Raw genomic sequence first — 21,468 nt, forward strand, 5'->3', positions numbered from 1 at the left:
ACATTGAAAACAATATACAAGAACATATACAAGAAAATGAAAATGATAAAAAAAATACAGAAATATTTGCATGGACGGATGCTAATACCAAATTATTTTTATGTTTATATAAAGAAAAAATTAATTTAGTTATAACTAGAAAAATTAAAAATAATAAATCTTATGGCATAAAAATATCAGGCATTAGATTTAGGCCCTGCGCACAATAGGAAATATATTAGGAATAAATATTATAAATATTAGGAATAATAAGAATTATTTTAAAATAATAAAATCAGAAAAACTTTAATATAAAAATACAAATTCGGGTATAAAGGACTCTTAATAATTTATTAGCCCTTACTAGTCCTTTATACTCGAATTTGTATTTTTATATCAGAGTTTTCTCGATTTTATTATTTTAAAATAATTCTTATTCCTAATATTTAATATTTGTTCCTAATATTTTCTCTATTCCTCCAGCGCAGGGCCTTAGATCTTCTTCATCTGAAGAATTTAACAATTCATTAAGGGTCATTCCACAATAGGTTGCAAATGCCCTCGTTGCCAGTTGACAATTGCGGATTGACCAATCAGAGCAAAGCTACTTGTCAGCTGATTGGTTAATCCGCAATTGTCAACTGGCAACGAGGGCATTTGCAACCTATTGTGGAATGACCCTTATTATTACGTGATGCGCCATGTTGATCACTGCACTAAATGTAAGGCTCTGTAAGAGCAGGTATAATCGTCCGCCATTTTCCGTCCAACCGTATGTAAAAGTTCTCGCATATACAGGACACGTACGTCAATACGCCTTTCGATCTCGTGATTAACCTAAAAATTAAACTTATGTGAAACTCAAAATAAGTATTGATTGATTTTTAATTGATTAGAGGTGTGTTCTTGAACGCGCGACAGTAGAATTTGTTTTATAAGTGTCGTATTTTTCGTAAATCAACACATCATGTCTCCGTTTTATTGCACGTATTTGGATCAGCACGTTTTTGGAGCAATTTCAAGGGCCGAAGGTATGTTATTTAAATAATATTCATCGCAAAAAATTGTCTTCATTTGCAGTTTTGTCATATTTTCATATTTTGTGTTTTTAGATTAAGTTTTGGCTGTTTGTAAAATGTCAACTGACGACAATCAAAAAAATCCAAGTAGGACTATGCGGCAATAAAATCGAGACACGAAACGTTGATTAACGAAAAATACAACACTTATAACACGAATTTTACTGTCGCGCGTTTAAGGAATAAATATTTAAGTTTAATTTTTAGGTTAATCGCGAGACCGAAAGGCGTATTGACGTACGTGTCCTATATATGCGAGAACCTAACTTTTACATACGGTTGGACGGAAAATGGCGGACGATTATACCTGCTCTTACAGAGCCTTACCACAGTATATTTATATACAGTAGGGACACACAGCGTCGGAACCTTTGATCTTTTTCAGCTGACCTTTCAGCAGTCCGCCATGTCTTTAGGTTGCAGCACCGTATCAATATTTTTGTTGTACCCATTACTATTAAAATAATTTTGCGCGAAATATTTTCGATATATTATTTTATAGTCATTTTTTCTGAATAAAAATTAAATATTGCATAAAACGCGAAATCAAAATGATAGTATTGTAGTTTTACAGATTATATTTTACTATAAATGTAATCACAGTAATGGAGTTATTGGGTTCTTTATGTTGAACGGGATTGGCATGACTTATAAAAATGGTCGCTTACGATGCGCAAGCAAATCTGCGGGGCTGATTTGAGAACAAAGGACTGTCCCTACTGTATGTAAGTATACTGTGGCCTTACTAAATGGCACTGAAACGTTCTTTATACTTGCTTACACCAGCTTGCCCCCGCTTGCACTAGTTCAGTTCAGTGCAGTGCACTGAGCTCAGTGCATCAATAAAGAACAAACCTCAAGTTTCAGCCAGATCGGTCTATTTCTCTGTGTTTGGCGTTCGTTTGAATCGAGGAAGTCGAGTGATTTCCAAAAAATGGATGAAAGAGAATTTCGTGTGTTGATAAAACATTACTTTATGAAAGGCAAATCGCCTCAGAAGACTAAGGAGAAGCTTGATAAACATTATGGTGAATCTGCACCTTCGAGAGAGAGAACAGTTTATAAGTGGTTTCAAAATTTTCGGAGTGGCCATATGAGCACAAGTGACGCTGAACGTTCTGGACGCCCTATTGAAGTCACTACTCCAGAAATCATTGATAAAATCCATGATATGATGATGGATGATAGAAGAGTGAAGGTGCGCGAGATTGCTAGTGCTGTGGGCATCTCGAGTGAACGGGTACATAATATTTTGCATCAACATTTGGGCATGAAAAAGCTATCCGCAAGATGGGTGCCGCGATTGCTCACAGTTGACCAAAAACGAAATCGTGTAAGGTGTTCCAAGGACGGTTTGCAGCTGTTTCAGCGGAATCCACAGGACTTTAAACGTCGTTTCGTCACTGTGAACGAAACATGGATACACCACTACACGCTTGAGATCAAGGAACAGTCCAAACAATGGGTTGCCAGCGGGGAGTCTGCACCAAAGAAGGCGAAGACTGTTTCTTCGGCCGGGAAAATTATGCCGACTGTCTTTTGGGATTCGCAAGGAATAATCCTCATCGACTATTTGGGAAAGGGTAAAACTATTACAGGTGCATATTATTCATCGTTATTGGACCGTTTGAAAACCGAGCTGCAAGAAAAACGTCCACGATTGGCCCACAAAAAAGTCCTTTTCCATCACGACAACGCACCAGCTCACTCATCTGTAGTTGTAGCCGCAAAATTGATGGAATTAAGGTTCCAACTCGTTCCGCATCCCCCCTATTCTCCAGATTTGGCTCCCTCGGACTACTACTTGTTCCCCAATATGAAGAAATGGCTGGGGGGAAGGAGATTTTATTCAAACGAGGAGGTGATTGCGGAAACGAATGCCTATTTTGCAGAGTTGGACCAATCTTATTATTTGGAAGGAATAAACAAACTGGAGCAGCGTTGGACAAAGTGTATAAGCCTAAAAGGAGACTACGTTGAAAAATAAAAAAAGTTTATCCCGAAAAATTAAGTAGTTTTCATTTTTGCACGGACTTTTCAAACCACCCTCGTATAATAAATTTTACAGATATTTGTTATTCCTTATGGCATCTTAATTGTGGAGTTGTTTTCCACTCTCTAAAGGTGCAGTCCTATGGAGCAGCCTACGGCGTACCGGCGTACGGCGTAAAAGAGCTTGGCCAATCACAGGCTTTACGCTCGTTTTCATTACGCCATCACAGATTTTACGCTGTTGTATCCGGCGTAGTACAGCGCGTTACAGATGTTTACGTGACGGCCTATAATTCAGTTTAATAACTCGTACATCATCCGATCTAAAATTTTTCTTATAATTACAAATTGTTTCTGTATACGTGGTGAAACAATTTGCAACAATTTTTCAAATATTTCTGGTGTCATTCGAAAAAAATTGAGGAATTTATCTGTATCTGTGTAAATCATTTCTTCGACCAGATTGTTGCTAGCCCCTTGTGCTAATCGTCTTTCAATACTAAAAATTGGTCGAACCCAAAATCTTCGAGGATTTGTGTCCAATGTGGGAGTTTTTTTTCTTTTCTTCGGCTTTCATTAATTTATAAATCATATATATTTGAATTAATTTTCGTCGAATATTTGCATAACATATTTTTCGGACATTTATAAATTTTCAAGTATTTAATTAAATTGATTAATGCAAACTGAGAGTTCGATATTTTAACATGTTCTGCAAATTTGAATTTTAACTTTTTTAACTTTATATGTATATGAATGTATGTTTAAAAAGTCGCGTTAAAACTTTATCGGCTGTCCCATGGAGCGTATTTACGTCGGCGTAATCATCAATGACTACGTTTACACGGCCCGATTTAAGCCGAAGTTTTAACATCGATGTTATAACTACCGATGGTAGATGCCGTGTAAACGCTCTTTTATGACGAAGTTATTACATCGATGTAGTAACTCAAAGTCATTTGATGAAGAGGCTTAGGGTGCCGTCACATGGGGCGTAACTTGCGTAAGCGTAACCAGCGGATCGCCAATCACCGAGCTATTCCGATAGAGCTCGACGAAGGGCTCTATCGGAATAACTCGGTGATTGGCGATCCGCTGGTTACGCTTACGCAAGTTACGCCCCATGTGACGGCACCCTTAGGGTTATTACATCGACGTAAAAAGGACGTGTAAACGGTCGCAGTGTAACGATGGCAATAATGCCAACCATAAAAATTAAACATTTTAATTCTCCATTGTTTGCAGAGTTGGTTATTCTGTATTCCATACCATAGTACGTACAGAACGAAAGTTATTACGCTGGGTCCACAATAGGTGATTTAAGCCCTAAGCCTTAAGAAATTGACCAATCACAGTCGAGTTTTCTCCTCATACTTGACTGCGATTGATCAATTTCTTAAGGCTTAGGGCTTAAATCACCTATTGTGGACCCAGCGTAAGTCTGAACGTGTAAACGCAACTCATCTTAAGTAGGAGTTATAACATCAGCGTTATTAAGTCGAAGTTAGAAGCCGTGTAAACGTAGTCAATAAGTCAGTCACAAAACCTCTTAAATATCTACTTTGAAAATAAACTTTGTAAAATGCACTGTGAGGGTGCCGTCACATGGGGCGTAACTTGCGTAAGCGTAACCAGCGGATCGCCAATCACCGAGTTATTCCGATAGAGCCCTTCGTCGAGCTCTATCGGAATAACTCGGTGATTGGCGATCCGCTGGTTACGCTTACGCAAGTTACGCCCCATGTGACGGCACCCTGATAGGCTTATTAATTATTACGTCGGCGTAAAACGCTCCATGGGACAGCCGATGTTTGTACTGACGTAACGAAAACGAGCGTAAAGCCTGTGATTGGCCAAGCTCTTTTACGCCGTACGCTGCTCCATGGGACTGCACCTTAATTCTCTTTATTAATAATAATATTTTATTTGCTTTTAATTCAATTTCCTAAAATAAATAAAAAATATTTATTATAAAATATTTGTTAAAAATATATTATTCTGAATAAAATATTTGTTACAATATAAAATGTAATTTTATCATCTTTTCATATAAATAGTTTAGTTTAATTTTATATTTTCACAAAATATAAAAACAGAATTACACTAAAATAATATATTTCTCTTGTTAAATTTATATTATTATAAAGTTCTTTATTCCGTTCCGCTTTTATATTTCTGGGTTCTCCATGGAATATATTTTACGCAAAAACGGAAAAAATTCTAACCTAAAATTTGCAATAATTCTGAATTTGCTTTGTTTTCCGTAAATTTATATTCCATTGGAATTTTACATTTATTATAAAAAGATATTTTTTTACAAAATTGATTATTTTTGTTAACTATAATTCATAAAAAATAATTTTTTACTCTTACTTATTTCCGCTTTTTCCGGTACATGGGGAACCCGGTTATTAAAATCAGAACAGATATGTCTTTTGAAGAAACGTTCTGATTGGTTACCCCCACTATACTTCTTTTCCGTTCCGCTTTTTCTTCTACGTGGGACTGCACCAAATACATTTCAGCGGAACGCAATTGACGGAATGTCTGCGAATTGGACGAACTTCGTTCCGCCAATTCCGCATTGCGCATACATTCCGTACCATGGGATCGCGCCTTAAGGGTGAAAACCCATGCAGCGGAATAGCAGAACGCGGAACCAGCGGATCGCCAATCACCGAGTTATTCCGATAGAGCTCTTCGAGGGTGAAAACCCATGCAGCGGAATAGCAGAACGCGGAACCAGCGGATCGCCAATCACCGAGTTATTCCGATAGAACCCTTCGTCGAGCTCTATGGAAATAATTCCGTGATTGGCGATCCGCTGGTTCCGCGTTCTGCTATTCCGCTGCATGGGTTTTCACCCTAAGGGCGCAGTCTCATGGTGCGGAACATGCGGATTGCGGAATTGGCGGAACGAAAGTTCGTCCAATCACAGACATTCCGTCAATTGCGTTCCGCTGAAATGCATTTTCCTATGTCCCATGGAGCGGAAAACGCGGAAGCGCAATTGGCGCTGGCCATTCACAAGATTCTTTCTCATAGATTCTTTTGTTGTCTCTATCGGAACAGTGTATATTATTGGCTCGCGCAGATTACGCTTTCGCGTTTTCCGCTCCATGGGACATAGGAAACAAAAATTTATGCGGATCGGATTCACATATATATGGATACATCCGTCAAAATTCATGAAGTCCATAGCTTTCGAAACTGATAATAATTGTTAATTGCTATGAACTTTATCTCGAGGACAGGCAAAATTTCTTCTTTCTTTGCTAAATATAAGTCGCATCTAATATATTTTCGTTTACTTTTAATATTTTCATTTCTTTCTGCGATTATATATACAATATATGAATAATATATAACTTATTTATAATCTTGTGGCGTATATAGTTTCTGCTTTTTAATAAATATATATCAACTTTATTTTAATTCATTTAATAACTCGCAAATAATGAGAAACAATAAAATCAGTTGTCAACGTGGATACAGTATTCCATCAAATTTCGGAGTCGATTGAAAAAAGCTTTTATATATTCGATTATTTTTTTTATATATTCGATTATTTTTTTTTGTCTGCGAACAGACTTTTGCATTGTGCGATAGGCTTAACTTCGGGCTTTGACGTATGAAAAGCTGTGTCCAGTTTTGGCCACAGACATCTATATATAAACTAGACTGCTAACTCCCTCAATTTCGCTTATGTAAAATGACCGCAGAAAGTATATACCAAAATCGTTCATTCTGCGCAGATATCGTTCTTTCTACGCATGTACATATAGTATACGTAACGTGTACTATAGACACATGCATGCACACATACGAAATCCAGCCTATATATGTGTCAATACATAGTTACTTAGTACATAAGAAGTCCAGTTATATGTATGTATGTACATAAGGAGTTAGCAGTCTAGTTTCCCTAACAGCACATGATATCATACGAACATTCTATACTGATACTGTGAATGTACGTACTGTATATAATATATTGAGAACATCTCTATAATATCTCTTGTAGTATATCATTTTTCGTATAGTCTCAGGATATTATCAGAACATCTCTTATAGTATATCATTTCTCATATATTCTCAGTATGTTTTCAGAACATCTCTTGTAGTATATTATTTCTCGTATATTGTCAGAATATACTTTTACATATATTCTCAGAATATACTTTTATGTATATTCTTAGAATGTACTTTTGATTAACGCTGATAGCAACGCCACCTTAAAAAATGTAATTTCCGATATTGTCAATATCGGTCTTTCTTTGTTTCTGTTACAGCGGTCTCACAACTCAGTCTCTTCTCGACGATAATTTAGGATTATTTCAGAGTTCGATAAAAAAGTACAATCTTACGTGTGGCATTGCATTGTCTGTGTATGTGTGTGTGTGTGTATTTAATGAAGGAATATTTAATAAAGAATACAAATTAAAAAATATAACCTAATATCCTATCTTTATCCTAATCAATAGGTCTGTTCTTTTTAGCTGAACTGGTTACACTAGTTCAGGGTTTATCTTTTTTATACAATTTGAAAAAAAGATAAACTCTGAATTATACAACCAGTTTAGCTAAAAAGAACAGACCTAAATAATGCATAATATACATTCTGGGTGACGTTCTGTAGAACATACTAAAGATATATTAAAGATATACTAAAGATATGCTAAAGATATACTAAGGATATACTCTGAAAGATATTCGCAGTATATACTACGAACTAAAATAAGTGGGACATAGGAACGTTTATAGTATGTACTCAGTATATCGTAGTACGTATATCGAATGTTCTGAGAATGTACACAATGTACTTTTGCGATATCCTCCGAACATTCTCAGAATCTACCTGTGCTGTTAGATTATATATAGATGTCTATGGTTTTGGCACAGTATATACAGTACCGCAACTTCCTGTCGGCACCTTTGATGTTTGTGTAGCATAAAATGGGGTGCGCATGCGTGAAATCAGCGAGTATAATTAGTACTGCCATCTGAACTTTTATCTCACTCTCTCTTCATTTTCGCTCTCTTTTTAGCACATTACTACATGTAAAATAAATTAATTTTAATAAAAATTATGTATATAAGAGATCAAGTTATTAATAATATAATGTATAATATATAAGACAAAGAAATATATAAAAAAAATATAAAATATTATATAACATAATATAAATATTAAAATGAATAATAATTTAGGATAAACTTCCGAATACGACCCACGCCCGATTGCCATAAATTTTTGTAGAAACACTGTAAATGATGTCAAATGATTGTCCTTAAGCGGATTTTCACCGATACAAACATTTAATGCTAAAAATATTAAAATAACTTTCTATATAAATTGTCGGTAATTATATAGAATAGGGCCTTTTCACATGGGTACACACACACACACACGAGGGGGTGCAAGGGGGCCTTCGGCCCCCCTCCCGCACCCTCCTCGCCGGTAGCCAGGGTGGACCTCGCTTCACGTTGTAAAGTATACCGGGTGTCCCATTTTAAAGGACCCACTCAAATATCTCAGAAACACTGCGTTAAATCAAAAAATGTTTCCTACAAAAGTTGTAGGGTTTCGAGGGGGACATAACATAGTAATATTCATATGACCTTGGGCGGCGTCTCCAAGGTCAAGTGAAGGTAAGAATAAATTTTTTAAATGGAAACCCATTTTTTATTATAACATCTTTTTCTACTAATTAATTTGAACAACTTTTATCTGAAGCATTTTTTTATTTTCTTCAAAATTCACCTTCTCACCTTCAAATTCTCATCTTCACTTGACCTTGGAGATGCCGCCCAAGGTCAAATGAATATTACTATGTTATGTCCCCCTCGAAACCCTACAACTTTTGTAGGAAACATTTTTCGATTTAACGCAGTGTTTCTGACAATGAGATATTTGAGTGGATCCTTTAAAATGGGACACCTGGTATGCCTAAACACAGTGAATTCCAATAGACAATCAAGGAAAATATATTCAAATAACATAACACATTTAATACCAAATATATATAAAGCGTCCTAAGATATACAATATACACATATAAAGAATCCTAAGAAATACAAAAATAGAATATCAGAACGAAAACGTCAACAAGAAACAATTTATATTATTCTTTTTTTAGCCAGAATATACATCTTTAATGTCTTCAATTAATTTTTTAAATGGATCTAATTTGTTTTTTTACATCTCGCCTCCACAGAAACTCACACAAATGATCAGCCATATTGTCTTTCGTAATTTGTAAATCGTAAATAGACAATAATTTATACACAACATTATTTTAATATTTTTAGCATTAAATGTTTGTATCGGTGAAAATCCACTTAAGGACATTCATTTGACATCATTTACAATGTTTCTACAAAAATTCATAGCAATCGGGCGTGGGTCGTATTCGGAAGTCCACCCATAATTTATACTTGACAACAGATAGCATAGCAAAAGAATCACATCAAATATTCATATATATTTACATATTAATGTGCACACATATATATTTAACACAATATATATTTACAAACTTAAAATTAAAAGAAATATTTAAAAAATTTAACATAATATATACTTTTAATTAAAGTCCATATATTAAAGCAAACAAATGAATAAAAAGAAACAAAGATATTTATTAATAAATAGTTTTATATTATATATATATTTTTTATAACAAATATTTTATAGGAAAATTAAAATGCGTAATTATAATTTATGTTTTATTTTATTTAAAGAAATGTATAATGCAAACTATAAATTATATACATATATATACTTGTATCGGAAATTGTAGAAACTTACTTTTTCTCTTTTAAATCTCTCACCTGACCATACTTCAGCTACTCATCATATCGATCCACCTCAGTATAAGAATCAGAGAGAAAAAAAAGAGAAACAAGAAAGTCCTACAAAAAATTAAAACGCATTATAACAATGTATGTATAATATAAACATTAAACATTAATGATATTATAATAATAATAATACACTGAATTAAATTTAATTTTCTTCTTTAAGTGTTTACCTGCTTGTATTATAATATATCTTGATGGAAGCAACGTACGTTCATCCTAAATAAATAACATAATATATATATTATAAATTTATAAAAAAATATTAAATATAAGCTAAATTAACATTGAATTATTGACTATTTTGTATAAAATGCATATAAACATACAATAAAATATAATATACACACATACTCATGCAAATAATAAAACACGCAATAGAATCAGTGCAATAGAAAATAGAATGACATAAACAATAGACATAGAAAATAGAATAACATAGAAAAAATCAACCCATGAAATTATAGAACTGAAAACGCTATTAATAAATGTAATATTAATATATAATGTTAAAGATATGCACTAAAATTACATTGTTAATTAGCACTTAACTTTATGATTAAATGCAATTAATAAACAAAATTAATAATATTATTAGTATTTCATTTAAAACGCAAGTTAATCAACACACAAATTTAAATATGAAAATAAAGCCTACGGCACACGGTACGATTTTTCGTACTGGATTTGATAAGATTTAGTAAGATATTAGAAATGCTGCATTCTGATTGGTGCATTTTTAGTATGTTACTAAATCTTATCAGATCCAGTACGAAAAATCGTACCGTGTGCCGTAGGCTTAAGTTAAGACTGTATAGTTAACATCATAATATAATTTAATAAAATAGAATTTATAAATGTAAAACATTTAAAAGTTTCCTATTCTTTCTACTAATGTTTTTGAATGATTTATTATGCTGTGATAATGTAAAATATATACGCATACGTAGAAATAATTTTATCAAAAAATTTGTAGGAAAATCTGGGCATGGCGGTTCAAAAGCTACAGTTTGCGCTAATTGAAATAGAAAATTGCTAATGTTTCTTTTAAAACAATTATTTTTAAAATTTTTTACAAATAATTCTTCTAATTGATGAATGTAAAAACAAAAATTGTTACTTGGTATGTTTAAATTGCTATATAAATTATTTTCTTCATTGGAATAAGCTCGAAAAGAACAATATAATGTAGTATCATCTAAGCAGCCTTATTTTAATTGACATACATATATTACACATGCATTACAGGAATGAATTTCTATACACTTTTTAATCAAAAATCCGCACACATATGTAAATGCATTTTCTTCTGGCAGATCCATGGAATAATAATCATGATTTGGGATATCTAAAATTTTACGTGGCAAAGATGGAATAAAATTTGTACATTGACTATTTAAACATGGCTTTTTAATAAAATTTAACATTTGGTCATTATCCTGAGCACAATTTAGAGTTTCTGAATGCTGTAAAAATTTAATACTAAGCAACTTTTTAAAGGCACGCATAAATTGAATTGGTGTCGGATTCAGAGAATTACCACCTTGTTGCCTAATAGCACCAAAGAAATTTTCGACACAATCTTGATTAATTACGTGTTCGAAGATAAGGAAAATTTAAAGATTTTAATGTATCCTATAATTGCATTATACTTTTAATTGTAATCTGCCAGCATTGAAAGCATCTAATATTTACATTAACACGTGAACCGTTGGCATTAATTATTGTAATATATTTAAAAATATGTAACATTTTTTCTAAAAACTCTTTTTGTTTTTCACTACCATTATAAACTTCTCCATATTCTTTTGGATTATTTAACGCGGATGAATTTAATATATCGAATAATTTATCTAATTTTTCAATAAAATCTATTGTGCCAACTGCGTTACTTGGGAGAAAACCATACGACATTTGTGTGCACATGCCTGCAGCTACCCGATTGCTAAATATTTGAACAGCATATTTTACTTTCATTCGTTGAAAGGAATTTGGTTCAAGATGACATTTAGTTAAATTAGGAGCCATTTTTATCCATTGTTTAGAATCTTTATTATAAAAATCAACTATATGACTCCATGAAGCAACTTTATTATCAAATTTATAATTATATTTTAATAAATTATTACGAGTTGCTTTTATTAAATGAGGAGTATCAAAAATATAAAATACTTCCTCTTCATTAACTAAAAATGTTGAATTTTCTGTCGAAATACCTAACTCACGGGATAGCTGCATAAAATTAGACCCCATTAGATGTCTGTAACCAATGCATGCACGACAGCACCAGAATTTCTTAATTTTATAGTAACATCAAATATAATATTTTTTAAAACGATGCTCCGATATGTTGTTTCTATAAAACAAAAACAAACGGGAAATTTCCAATTTCCTGCAATACTACGTGCCATGATTACTAAAGCATCTTTCGCAGGTTTATGTGATTTTTCGTTACCCATATCTTCAAACCAATAATATCATCCTGTGATACATTATAAAATAAATGAGCTTTCAAACTCATCTCATCAACGCATAATATACAATGTCTTTCAGTTGATGCTAATGATTGTAATATAACAGTTAGCGCATCAAAAATTTTATCATTTATACCGGGTATAATATTCCAGGATTGTGTAAATAACTGTAGAGAGCGTATTGAAGGTAAAGCAAAGCTTTTTAACAACTCTCTATAATTACGCGGACTTGAAAAAAATAAAGATAACGCAAATTGCTTGAAATCGGAATCATATCTTCTTCCACGTTTGTTTTTAGTTAGAGCATCGATTTGCGCAGACAATAGTTTTAAAACATTTCCAGAAAATAGCTTACCACTTAATTGTCGCATATTTTGGACGTCATTAGTTTCTTGATTTTCTGTAGTCTTCTTCTGCTTTTCTTGTTTTAATTGAAGTCGTCTAACCATTTGCCGCAACTTGTTGTTCTGCCTTTTTAATTTTAAAATCTTCATGCGTAATTTGTTTTTGCGAGGACTGTTATCCGATGAATTAATTTTCCCTCGATGCATGCTGCTAGATGTGCTCCTGTAAATTACCCAAATTTGTTAGACATTGAAGAAAAAGAAAAATAATGTGACAAAAAATTCTACTTTTCAACATTAATAAATTGTATAATAAACAGTTGCATATGAAAATCTTATTACTGTTATTTATTACAATTAATAATTTATATAGTTAAACTTTGTAAATATAAAATAATAAAAAACAGCAAAATAATATTAAATGTGATTATAAAATAAAATATAAATATATAAGTAATATTTTCATAACTATATTCATTATCATATACATAAAGTTTATATATGAATAAAAGAAATTAAGAAAGGTAATACTTTATAATAAATAAAAACTTACGGTTCAGCTCTGACATTCACATTAATTTGCATATTATCCAAACAATGCGCATCACTGTAAAATATCATACAATTTCATTATATAGTATTATTTTTATTTAAATAGATAAAAATATTATTTGATTATTGTTACCTTTTCTTTTCTTCTTGTACTGTTGCAATTATTTCTTCTTCATTATTAATTTCTTCTATTATTTCATTTATTTCTTCTGTCTTCTTATCCATGTTTCTATAAAAAAAATGTATATTATTATTATAATTCAAAATTTTTACTTTTATTATAATTTCTCTGATCTATATCATTATAAATTAAATTATTATTATCATTATTAAAAATTGTAATATATTTAGGAAACTACTATATAAATTATAAAAACTCACTCCCTGTCAAAAGCTGGACCATAAAATATAATTGGTACTGCATCTGGATGTAAACGAATTACTGTTGTTCTTCTGAGCCATTTTTCTTCAAAATGTAAATGGCATAAGGTGCAATTTTGATAGGCATAATTTGGACCTTTCAATTCTAAATCTAGCCTTTTAGATGCCTTTATCCATTCCAACCACCTGTATGTGTAATAACAATTCATAAATGTAAAAATGTTATATACACAATTAACTTTAAAAATACAACTTTTATACAATTAACTTTAAAAACATAACAACTTTATACAATTAACTTTAAAAATTATTTATACATAAATATATATGTATAAATAATTTATACATATTTTATAAATAATAATTAAAACAACATACCTGCCATGTTCTTTTGGAAATCTAAAAAAGTGTCTCTTTTCTGCGACAAAACTCATACAGCCTGGCGCTGCACACCATTGCTTTCTGTTTTTATCCTTTTTATTCATTTTATCCACCTTAACAATTACCTGAAACAAAGCTAAAGATCAAAGTGTAGCTAAAATCAAAGTTTCCTACAAGAGAATTAAAAACCTATATAAATTTTTTTATAGGTTAACTATTCTCCTAAGAACAACCTTAAGTGAAGGTGAGAATGAATTTTGAAGAAAATAAAAAAATGCTTCAGATAAAAGTTGTTCAAATTAATTAGTAGAAAAAGATGTTATAATAAAAAATATGGGTTTCCATTTAAAAAATTTATTCTCACCTTCACTTGACCTTGGAGACGCCGCCCAAGGTCATATGAATATTACTATGTTATGTCCCCCTCGAAACCCTACAACTTTTGTAGGAAACATTTTTTGATTTAACCATGAAGAATAGAGACACTGACGAGTAGCACTGACGAGGTACTATTAAGGGTCGGCAGGCGACCCAGGCAAACTCCGAATTGATGTTGGAGATCTCGCGCGGTGACAACGCGAAACTCCGGTTTCAGTGTTACCAACGTTGAAAAACCAATTTCAGGTTCTATGTAGTGGTGTATATCCGTACACGTACACACTATTGCATTGCTCACGCGGACGCACGGTAGAGAGACAAGGATCGATAATCACTTTATCCTTGTTCCTCTATCGTGCTAATCACGTGACATGCTACACGCGAGATACGGCCTGATAATGCTTTCTGGCCTTCCGTAGCAGAAGGCAGGAATGTAGCAAGGCTAATAAGCACCCACTTTTTGTAAATTTTATATATGCTTATGCACATATGTGCGTATATATAACAAATAGTATCAAAAATTTATATATATGTCACCAAATTGTACAATGATAAATAATAATGATAAAATAATAATTCGCAGAGTGAACTAATATACAACATGTAAGACACGGGCGCTTATTAGACTTGGCAATTTATTGCTTTTTTACTTCTACTTTTTTATCGATATTTTATGTATCGTCAGCGCGATAGAGAGACAAGGAGAGAACGAGTATTTTAATTCTTGTCTAACATGTAGTGGCAATTGTAGATTTATAGGCTAACAAATATGTATTACTTAATTACTTTTTGATTATATTGATGTTACTGTATAAGAATACTTGCTCCATATAAATCGTGATGTAAAGAACATACGAGTAACATATTATAAATAGCTCAATGCAAGATGTTCGGTCTGTCACCCTGAAGCCTCAAGTTCAAGTCTATCAATATGATTTTTTTTAATAATATATTAGAATATATAAAAATTATTTAAAAAAATATATTTTTAAAGGCGATTAACTTTAAGAATTTTTAATTATTGAAAAGATCAATTATTTTACAACTATCATATACATAAAAATGCAAAATAATTCCATGAATAAATTAATGTATCCTGTAATAAATCAATAACTAATATATATATATATATATATATATATATATATGTATATATATATAAAACAGAAAATATAATATCTTCACAGCTATCATTATTGCGATAATACATACACGTTTCAGAACATTTAAAAAATAATTATAATTAAGCAATTATTGTAAACGACCCAACTGGCTTAATTGATCTTTTTTAATTCGATATCATATATAAATATACAGACTACGTTTCGACCTTTGGTTCAGGTCCTTATCAAGTCTAAAATTAAAGGATAATACTATATAGAAGGAATCATTTTATAAAAGCATAGCGCAAACCAAATTGAAAACAACAATTATTATAAAGTAAATGATTAAAACATACCTTACTTAAAATTTTTTCCTTTTTTCAACATGTTACAATTCTCTCATCTGTACTAAACGTTTCGTATAGATGGTAAAAAACGAACTAAGTTAGACTTCCTTTATTATTCTATCATAAATAGGGTTTAAATTCTCTGTGTCTTTATGTAGGTTAATCGTGTTGTTAAATTTTTTTATATAAAACATTTCAGCTATCTCTCTTTTCCTAGTATGTGTTACACGATGTAAAATATTAAAGGTTGTCCATTTAAAGTCATGTAAATATTCATTTCTATGTTTGCTTTAGCAATTATTAGACAAGATTCCCTTAACAATATGTAAGTTCTTATTATGGAAATGTTCATCAGATAACAAAATAGCGTGATCGACTAATTGTAAGTTGTTAATGATGTAACCAAAGCGTTATAAGCAAACATAGAAATGAATATTTACATGACTTTAAATGGACAACCTTTAATATTTTACATCGTGAAACACATACTAGGAAAAGAGAGATAGCTGAAATGTTTTATATAAAAAAATTTAACAACACGATTAACCTACATCCTACATAAAGACACAGAGAATTTAAACCCTATTTATGATAGAATAATAAAGGATGTCTAACTTAGTTCGTTTTTTACCATCTATACGAAACGTTTAGTACAGAGAGAATTGTAACATGTTGAAAAAAGAAAAAAAATTTAAGTAAGGTATGTTTTAATCATTTACTTTATAATAATTGTTGTTTTCAACTTGGTTTGCGCTATGCTTTTATAAAATGATTCCTTCTATATAGTATTATCCTTTAATTTTAGACTTGATAAGGACCTGAACCAAAGATCGAAACGTAGTCTGTATATTTATATATGATATCGAATTAATAAAGATCAATTAAGCCAGTTGGGTCGTTTACAATAATTGCTTAATTTTATTCTTCTGGCGACAAAAAAATACTGTTATAATTATAATTGTATAATATTGCACTTCGAGGAGACAGTTATCATGACACTTCCGTCATTTGCGCAAAAACAGAAAAAAATACCGAAAAGAACCGTAAACCGAAAATAATTTAACGGTCCGGTTATGGTTCCGGTGTTATAAATTTATCAGAATTTCAATACGGTTTACGGTTTCTGTTCTACTAAAAAAACGGTTATGGAACGGTTATCGGTTTTGGTCCGGGTCCCTGATATATATATATATATATATATATATATATATATATATAAAGTATATATACATTATATTACTTTAAAAAATTATTATTAATTTTTATGACATATGAAAATATATTTATATATGTATCTATATTATATATACCTATATCTAAATATATTTTTATGTATAATATGAAGTGTTGTTTATTTATGTCATAAAAATTAATAATAATTTTTTAAAGTAATATAATTTAGAAATTAATTTAATTAGAAAAACAAAAAGTAAAAATTTTTAAAAACCGGAACCGTAACCGAAAAAATCATAATTTAAACGGTTTCGGTTTTTTTATTTATCAAAAAACCGAAACTGGAACCGGAACAGTTACTCAATATTTTATTAAACCGTAACCGAAACCGAACCCTAATTTTGTTTCGGTCCGGATCCCTGATCTATATATATATATATATATATATATATATTGATTACTGATTTAGAGAGATAGATTTATTACTGGATTAATTTATTTACCGAATTTTTTGCATTTATATATACAATGTGTTTGTAGTTGTAAAATTATTGAAATATTTTCAATATTTAAAAATTCTTAAGTATCGCCTTTAAAAATATATATTTTTAATAATTTCTATATATTCCAATAATAATAAATATAAAAAAATATATATATATATACCGGTAGACTTGAACTCGAGTTTTCAGGGTGATAGACCGAACACCTTGCATTGAGCTATTCATATGTTATTCATAAGTTCTTTATATTATTCTTTATGCAGCTGATATTTTTATACAGTAACATCAATAAGAAATCAAGATAACACATACTTGTCAATCACATATATATATATATATATACATATATATATACATATATATATAAACTTATAAATATTTTAAATATTCTTTCTAAATTATACATATAATCCTTAAAAAAAAAATATTTTTTAATATTTAATAAATCATTATTCTATAATTTGAGATACATAATATATGCGAGATACGGCATACAATAAGATACAATTATTGGAAGATATTGTTAGGAGCAAGATCTAAGATATCGTTATCCTCGTTTTACATATACAGAGAAACAAAGGTAATACGATAGCCGGTTCTTGTTGACATTATCTTTCAATAATCGCATCCGTGTGCTCAACATATTAGTATTTGTGCCTATACATGGACGCTACTACATACGTAATGCAAGAGAGACAAAGACAGAACGATTATCTCTCTCCTTGTCAAGCTGTCAGTATGTTACCAGAAAATGTCCCCATGAGCTGCTCTTAGATATAGATCTAGTGAGATTCGTTCATATAAGATTTTGCATCGAAGAAGTCACGTAGCTTCACTAAATTTTTTTTATATATTCTTTATATAATAAAGCAGCCCGCCTAAGAGTCGGATTTTGCATTTTTGCTCTGAAAAATTTATAATAAATTAAATACGGACTCCTGGCTAACCCAACCTTACCCGTTGCTAGCTGCGTATTTCACCAAATTTATTATAAATTTTATTTTTACGTTTTTTCCAAAAAATAGCTCTTTAGCGGGCTGCGGACAATTCTACTGATTAGAAATATCGCAAATTTAATCAGATTCATGCAGTATTTTGGCTAATATCTTATATGAAAGAATCCGTAGTTCCCGGCTGGCCGACAGGCGTCTCCACCGTGTCGCCTGCCGACCCTTAAAGACCGACAGCCCTGGGTAAATTTTCGTGTTTACCAAGTGGGCTCGGCCAGGGTGGCCAGGTTATTCGACAGCAATGTCGCCAATATGCGGCGCTGAGGTAGCCCAATATAGCCCAAAGTATAGACTTATACAGACAAAGATAGAATATATTTACTAGATTCATTACGCGCATGAAATTTGAATATTGCAAACTAGTTATAATTATAATTATATATTATAATATTAAATTTAAATCACTTTTATTTTTTTTTTTTTCATAATTAACAATGTTTGTTATTGAAAAATTTTATTTTATATACAAAATAAAATTATTAAATTTTAGTAGATAAATCATATTTATTTTTGTCGAATACAAATAATACATAAAGCAGTCTTACATTAACATACCACAAACATAAGTCTTATATAAACAATATATGAAGGTAAGTATTTAAGGTTTCTATAGGTTAAGAAACCTGTCAACTTTAACAATTAATATTTCGCTTCGCGAGGCAGACTACCACTTTTTTCTGCCAGATTCTTCTTTTTTGTGCAAAAACACGTCAAATAAGCATAATTTTATTGATTGTGAGGCCCGTATTCTAAATAATTACCGAATAATATAATTATTAAAAATAATTTTTTTTCATAACGAAATATTTGTAAATTTTATTTACCTTTAAAAATGTTTTCTTCTTCCCATTCTTGACGATAACGTTTCTCATATTTTGCATATTTACCCATTGCACTTGTTTATAATACTTATAATTAAAAATATTTCCTTTTTTCGCACTATGACTCTGATGACTGAATATGGACGGATAAACGGATAAACAACTAAGATAAACGGGAAGTGTATGTTATAGGTTCTTGTTCTTTAGCGCATGTTTTCATTGCCCAATGGCCTTCTACAATTAGGCCCGTTCTACTGTTTGAAAATTGATTTTGTTGGGGTGTTTACGACAAATGATCGGATTTCTAATCGGACCGAGCAGTGGTACTCAATCGGTTCATATCAGAAAATCCCCTAGACTAGTCGGATTATGTTTGCTGTCTCAGTAATAATCGGATTAGATTGAATGAATCGTGAGTTGTTGCGAAGAAATTTAACTAAAATAAAAATAGAAAAATAGGTATGTATCTTATTATTATATTTTGAACTATTATTCTAAATACTAACATTTCATGTTCTTTTCAATATTATTAATAGTAGAAGTATACGTTTTACTGACAAAATTCTGGAAAGAAACGAATTGTTCATAACTTCATTCATATTATTTGTTAATTTATAGGAAACATATAAGGATGGATATACTATTTTTGTGGAATGTTTTTATTAATAATAATGAAAATGATGATGATTGGCAAATATATCATGTCAGAGAACCACATTTAAAAATCAATCATTATTTTGAAAATATTGTTCTTCAATATTCTGTCACAGGTAATGATATATATTATTTATTGTTTGAATTTTTTGTGGAACGAAATAATCTTTACATTAAGTATGAAATGCAAATTTTTTGTTATTGAACATTAAATAAAATTAATACTCAATATACGAGAGAGAATGTATGAGAATTATTTCAAGAATAGATTTCAATACTTAAAAATACTTACAAAATTAAGATAAATATATTTAAATATATAATTATATTTATCAATGTATATGTCTATGTAACTAAAAAATATTTTTTTCTTTTTTTAGATTTTAAATCACATTTCCGTATTAGCAAAAATACTTTTGAATCATTAGTGCAAAATTATGGGCCAGCAATAATTGGAAGACAAAATTCGCCTAAGTTGCCACCAAATAAACAGCTCGCTATAACTCTCTGGATTTTTGGAAACCAAGAAGTTTATAGGTAAAGTAATCAAAATTAATTTTTTAATTGTAACATTTCTTTTAGATACAAGATATGTATAAAAGAACATATAAATGTAATTGATGATAAAAATAACTTTAAATAAATATCATTTCAAAATTTTATTACATTAAAATTGTCTTTTTTAGATCCGTTGCAGATAGATTTGGAGTATCAAAAGATACCGTATGGAGATGTGTGTTTAATGTGGCATATGTTTTAGAAGAACATATTGAAAATCATATAAAATGGCCAGAAGTCCATGAATTATTACAAATACAACAGGAATTTGCTGCCATGAATGGTTTCCCGGGTGCAGTGGGTGTCATTGACGGATGCCATATTCGCATTAGTGCCCCTATTGAACATTCAAATAGTTATATCAATAGAAAAGGATTTCATTCTATAATATTGCAAGGAATTTGTGATCATAGAATGAAATTCATCGATATTTTTACAGGAATTTGTGGTAGTGTTCACGACGCCCGAGTTTGGCGACTAAGTGATATAAAACATATAATAGACTATGATGTAGAAAGATATTTCCCACAGCATAGTCATTTATTAGCTGATTCTGCATATTCGCTTTCATATAATATGCTTACCCCATATCGTGATAATGGGCATTTGAATCATACCCAATACAATTATAATACTAAATTATCGAAAACTCGTGTCATAATCGAAAGAGCTTTCGGAATATTAAAAGGACGATTCCGTAAATTAAAATATGTGTACTTATACAACACAGAAATGATACCATTAATTATACTTGCGTGTTGTGTTTTACATAACATTTGTATTGACAATGAAGATGAGCCATTAGACATTTTCGAACTGGACAATGAATACAATGATCAAAATTATCCATTTATAGATGCAGATGAAAAAAGAGATAT

The 21,468-nt window shown here is 30.8% G+C and overlaps 1 long non-coding RNA gene and 1 pseudogene across 2 annotated transcripts; one reads left to right on the forward strand and one right to left on the reverse strand.

Annotated features, from left to right (window-relative positions):
- Window positions 1-1,603: 1,603 nt before the first annotated feature.
- Window positions 1,604-2,636, forward strand: LOC145943629 (protein GVQW3-like; annotated as a pseudogene). Its single transcript, XR_014426551.1, has 2 exons — window positions 1,604-1,783; window positions 1,920-2,636. The product of XR_014426551.1 is annotated as a protein GVQW3-like (transcript).
- Window positions 2,637-14,471: 11,835 nt separating this feature from the next.
- Window positions 14,472-19,590, reverse strand: LOC145943744 (uncharacterized). The gene is made up of 3 exons (XR_014426571.1): window positions 19,382-19,590; window positions 18,727-18,849; window positions 14,472-14,561 (listed from the first exon to the last, which is right to left on the reverse strand). It is a non-coding gene; the product is annotated as an uncharacterized LOC145943744 (long non-coding RNA).
- Window positions 19,591-21,468: the final 1,878 nt, after the last annotated feature.

This window comes from Prenolepis imparis, unplaced genomic scaffold, assembly GCF_030444845.1.
Source record: "Prenolepis imparis isolate NDT839.2.m4 unplaced genomic scaffold, iyPreImpa1.0 SCAF_12, whole genome shotgun sequence".
Taxonomy (NCBI): Eukaryota; Metazoa; Arthropoda; class Insecta; order Hymenoptera; family Formicidae; genus Prenolepis; species Prenolepis imparis.